A 6,000-nucleotide genomic window follows, 5' to 3' on the forward strand; every position below is an offset into this window, starting at 1 on the left:
TCGGAGAGTCCTTTTAATCTCTTCTTGCCTGATTATTTTTCTGATTGTGCATGTTAAGTTTTAAAAGCAATACATGGTAAATTCAAAGAAAACATCTAGAATTATCTACAACCCTTAGAAGGGAAGAAGGAAGCCAGGCGTGGTGGTGCACACCTATAATTCCAGCAGCTTGGGAGGCTGAGGCAGGAGGATTGCAAGCTTGAGGCCAGCCTCAGGAACTTAGCAAGGCCCTAAGCAACTCAGCAAGACCTTGTCTCAAAATAAAAAATAAAAAGGCCTGGGATGTGGCTCAGTGATCCAGTGCCCCGGGGTTCAATCCTAGTACCAAAAAATAAATAAAGCCAAGAAGGAAGCAGGAGGGCTGGGGAGAGTACCACAGATTCAAATGCTTTGCCCTTTATTTCTATTAAATAAGAAGAAAAACAATCCCTGACATTCCTCCCGCCAGGAGGAAGTAGACCTGGCTCACCAAATCAACACGTCACCTGGCCAGCGGTTTCCTGTGTGTTTCATTATAGACACCTCTCGGTCTGTGCAGTTATTTCTCCTACTTCATTCAGGAAACATTAAAGCCCACAAATCTGTATTCCAGAACTATATTTCAATGGCGGGGAAATATTCTGCCTCTCCGTGGCTAAGTTTACTGAGCCAATTCCTTTCTGCCGAGCACTACATTCATTCTGAATTTTCACTGTTCAAAACACTGCTCCATTAAACCTACTGCACATCCGGTTCGCGGCACCCTGGCAGCGGGTGCGGGCAGATCCGGGAGCGGCCCTAGAGCTCTGGGCCCGGTGGGCCCAGCCTGCTTCCCGGGTGTTGGCGGAGGCTGCTCTGCCAGCCCAGCCCGTGGAGGGAGCCCAGCCCGTGGAGGGCCCTCTGGTGCCAGGAGCCAGCGGGTGGCTCTCTGTCCAGTGTCACAGGGGACACCACCTCGGTTCCCTGCCAGCCCCAGGAGGGGGTGACTTCCTTCTTTTACCCACAAGGAAATGAATCCCTTCTCGGCCTTTCTCCCAGGGGCACACAGGGCCCAAACCAGATAAGGAGCTGAAAAGTGCCCCTGTCGCAGGAACTGCATCAGCAGGCACCGCCCCTTAAGGTGGCGTTTCGCTGATTATAATAGGAACACGAGCTGGCGAACAAGGTTTTGGAAAGTGTACAAAGTTAAAAAAAAAAAAAAAAAAAACCTTAAAGTTCACTGGTTTGAAAAGCTCGCCCGGGGCCGGGGGAGTAGCGCGGAGGTGCAGAGCGCTCGCCTGGCATTGGCGGCTCTGCGATCCGTCCCGGCACAGAAAAAGTGGTAAGAACAATAATAAGGAAATGTGCACAGACACAGGGCTATGGGCACGCTCACTATTTGTGTATTTCTCTGTGTATTTCACGTCAATGAAAAAAATGTTTTCAAAGGAGAGGCTATAAAAGGAAAAGCATCGAGATCCCCGGCACTTGCCCCTCCCAGTTAGTCCTCTTCGTTGGCACCACTGAGCCACGTCCCCAGCCCCCGCCCACACGCGCCTTTTAAATAATTCCTTTAGCAACAGGGTCTCACTGAGTTGCTTAGGGCCTTGCTAAGTTTCTGAGGCTGGCCTTGAACTTTCGATCCTCCTGCCTCAGACTCCCCAGCCCCTGGGATCACAGGCGTGCGCGACTGCACCGGGTTTAACCAGCAGGTCCTGAAGGCTGGTTTCCACTTTGCCAGGCACCTTCTCCAGCCCTCGTCCCAGGAAGCTCACACTACGTTCTCGGGGATTCTGGCTGTCCTCCCACTTCTTGGGTGGGCACTCAGGGGCCCAGGACCCACAGAAGCAGTCGGTGGCGGTGCGGGCCTCAGCCACCAGCTTCTAGCTCCCACACCTCCCAGGCAGGCAGCACTGCTTCCACTCAGCAAGCGGAGTCCCGAACGCCAGGAGAGTGACCTCCGTTCCTCTGTGTGGTGGCCCTCAGTGCCCTAGTTTCTCATGAGAAACTCCCCGGAGTGTGGCTGGACCCTGCAACTTGACTCTCACTACCAGAACCCCAGCAGCCTGCAGAAGTGACAGGATGTCCTTCCGAGTCCGTGCTGGGGCGTGGATGCTCCCGTCAAAACGTGTGTTGGAATTTAATTTCCCTCAGATAGGATCAAGAGATAGGACCCTTGTGTGACCACAGGGCCCTGAGAAAAACATCAGAAGAAAAGAAAGAGGCGTCCCAGGCACGGTGATGCACACCTACAATCCCGGCCACTCCGGAGGCTGAGGCAGGAGGACCGAGAGTTCAAGGCCAGCGTCGGCAATTTAAAATTGAAAACAGAAAAAGGGATGGGAACCCCTGGGTTCCATCCCTGGTACAAAAAAAAAAGGCTGGGGAAGATGGGTTCAGTCCCTTGTCCCCACGGGCTCACTTGTCCCTGTCACCAGACAGAGCAACATGCATTGAGCTCCCGGCCAATAACCTGCTGCCCATCATTTCCCGGCCTGTGGACTCTGACACAGCAACGGAAGATGCAGCAAAGGCAGGTGGCCCCTCTCTGCCCTGCTCTGGGGGAGGCAGCCATGGAGCCCTGCAGAAGCCCCTACGCCTGTGCTCCCAGCCCACCACCCATGAAGACCCGGCCTGCCCGCGCCACGGAGCAACCTTGACATGGACTGCGCACCGTGAGCCTCGAGGTGACCTGGCTGAGCGCTGGACTGTGGCCCTGAGCAGAGGCCCCGGGACGCTATCCGGTTTCTGACCCACAGAAACTGTGAGAGACGTTTTTCTGATTCTAGGACCTGGGCGGTGGCTCTTTGGCTCCACAGCAACAGAAAACTAATACACTTGGCCAAGAATCTGTTCCTGAAAGCCTGTGGGAGAAACGGTCATCAGGAAGGCCTCCTCTCTGAAGAACTGGCCACTCCCACTCGTCCATGGACAGTCCACGATGTTGACCATGCAGAGAGTCACGTCCTCGCTATTTTCTTCCTTTGGGCTTACTACCTTTTCCTTTTGATTTTTCTCTTATTTTATGGCTCTTGACTCCTTGAACTGGATGCTCAATGCCCGAATTTTTCGCCTTTCCATTTACTAATAAATTCGTCCGAAGGCTGTTGACTTTCCTATGAACGCCCCTTCGGACACTTCTCACAGGCTTGGAGACCTCTGCTCACAATCCAAATATCATCCTGGAATCAAGTCGGATGGTCAAAAAGCTGTTCTTAGCTGAACAAATATGTATCAACTAATTGACTGAATAACAAAAAATAAAGTCCATCTTTTTCATTGTCACTGGGGAGGAGGATCAGCAAAAAAGCAGAAGTGGTCTTTGGCAAAGCCTCGTTCTGTGGATCCCCCTCTGGCCGCCCTTCCCGGCTCCCTGGGGCGTCGAGGAAAACAGCTGCGAAGCACGTTCCAGGACTCGGTGGCGCTCCCTTACTAAGCTGCCCTAGAGGAGCCGTAGGCGAGGCTAGCCGGGGCTGGCAGGGAGGACAGGGCCCGGCTGGCCCAGAGGGTCTCCCTACTGCAAACACAGCACAGGCATGACTGGAATCGAACATGCAGGATGGCGGCTTCCATGGAAGGAAAGTACAAAACAGCCCAGTCTCGAAGAGACGGCGCCTGGGTGGAGATAAGTTGGGCAGGGGAAAGAGCTAGAAAAGAGTCCATCGGCCCTGGTGGAAGGCCTCAGGCTTCCCGGGATCCTGGAGCCAGAAAGGGTCCTCCAATGTGATAATAGAGGGTACTGGAACCACATCTTGGTTCTTCCACTCCCTTGCTGTGTGACGTCAGGCTGTTAGTTAACCTCTCTGAGTTCAGTTTCCTTTTCTGGAAATGAGGATAAAAGGAACTAAACCCCGCCACCTGTTAATACTTAATAGACGTCACTTATGGTCACCATCAGGAGCCCAGGCCGCTCCCATGCCGGTTGCGGGTGGCCTCTCGGCCCCCCTGGAAGCCGTGCCCAAGCCCACGGCCTGTGGGGAGGTTCCCCTTACAACCCCCCAGGCCCCCTAGGACTCCCATGAGCTTGGGCTCCTCTGCCTTGGCGGGCCCCTTCCTGCACGGGTGCACGACCACACCCTGCACACACGCTCCACTGAATGAGCTCGTCAATATTGTGCAATAAAACACTTTCTTTAACCTAAAAGTTCATTTTTTCTTCTGACTTTACAAAAAATTAAACCACTTTGCTGTCGTGGTCCAAGGCAGCTTGTCTACTGAGCTTGATGGAGAAGTGGGGCCCGTGGCTTCCGGCCGCCTGTCGTTGGGGGACTTTGGTCCTGGTCCCGGAGAGCCCTGCCTATCTCCTCTCCTCTGTTCCTCCCAAAGAACAAACAGATCCACGCCTCAGTGACACCTGCCTCCTGTCCCCTCCCACAGGGCCTCCTTCACAGCAGACAGAGGGAGCTTTGGGCGCCAAGTGGGAGGTGACAAGTCCAGGCTCTGTCATCTATAAGCTGAGTGGCTGGGACAGGTCACTTAGACCCTCAGTTTCTTCATCTGTGAAAGGAAGCTGAAAGCCCCTTCTTCCTAAGCTGGTTGGGAAGATTTTTTTTCAGTTAAAGATGCACATGTCTGCCTTCCTTCCAGGGGAGAATGTTGGAATGGCCCACGGTTCACCCCATCTGTGGACGCCTGGTGTCCAAGAGAACAATGGAAGGGGCAGACGCTTGGGGTGAATTCGCCGTGAGCTCAGGCTTGACGGCGTCTGGTGAGCACACCCCCTCGCTCCAGGGAGGGTGGGTCTCCTTGGGAAGCCCGAGTCCTCCCCGTGACAGCATCGGGGAACTGCAACAGCCACGAAGCCATGGCCAGGGACAGGGCAGGTCTGCGGTCCCCATGCAAATCAAAGTCCCTTCCACTTCTACAGTCTGTCTGCAGTGTGTTCGCCCCAGCACCAGGAGGCCCCACAGCTGTGTGGCCTGGGACAAGTCACTCAACCTCTCTGGGCTGCAGTCTGTCTGTCCGCAAAGTGGGAGCTGGGAGTGTGACACCTCGTGGGTGGACGCAAGTCCCCAGGCGCAGGTGGGCTGAGCCCAGGCCGGCCCAGGCCAGTGTGGCATGTCCGCGGTCAGGACGCCCGCGAGTTCGGCCTGGGTATGCCGGCGGCTAGGCTTTGAATGTGTTCCCCAAATTTCATGTGTAGGAGATGTGACCCCAAATTCACATGTGGGTATTATCTGGAGGCCACTAGGGTGGGACGAGGTCTTGCGGGCGGCCTCATGGCGGCTCTCACACTCGTCGCTACAGGAAGAGGAACCGCGGGCCCTCCGCCTGCCCGCGGATGCGCCCTGCCAGGTTGCCACGCGCTGGGGTGGGCTCAGCAGTGGGGCGCTCACCTAGCAGGCGCAGAGGCCTGGCTCACCCAGCACCAGAAAAAAGGGAGGAGGCGGAGGAGCTGATGGGCACAGGACCGTGTCCTCGGGCGCCTTGGCCTCCAGAACCATGAGCAAGATGCCTGTTCTGCGTGCAGTACTTCTGTGTGCTGGGAGCGAAGCCCCGGCTTCATGCATGCCAGGCATGTGCTCCACCACTGAGAACACGCCTCTCTAAGTTTAATTTGTTTTGAGACGGGGTCTCTCTAAGTTGCTGAGAGTCTTGCTAAATTGCCGAGGCTGGCCTCAGACTTGAAATCCTCCTGCCTCAGCCTCTCGAGTCGCTGGGATTTCAGACATGCACCATCACAGCTGGCTGTAACCTTCTGTTGTTTATAAACCATCCAGTCTCAGGTGTTTTGTTAGATTCACTGAAATAGGCTACAGCAGACTTCCACAGAACCCTGCTTCCTGGCCCAGGATCTTCCTTGGTGTACCTGACCACAAGGTTCGGTGGCCTCATGAACTCCAGCTGCTGGCTGAGCTGGCCATCCTGCTCTCTAGAGTCCCTTCAGGAGCCCTAGAATTCAGGCTGGCCTTGAGGAAGGACAGAGTAACCCCAGCCTCCCAGTGTGTCCCCTTCTGCACTCCCTCCCCACAATCCTCCTGCTGCCCACTGGGGCCTTTGTAAACGGTCAAGGCCAGTGCCCCCCTCTGCTCCTTTAAGACC

Source organism: Sciurus vulgaris (assembly GCF_902686455.1).
Source record: "Sciurus vulgaris genome assembly, chromosome: 5".
NCBI lineage: Eukaryota > Metazoa > Chordata > Mammalia > Rodentia > Sciuridae > Sciurus > Sciurus vulgaris.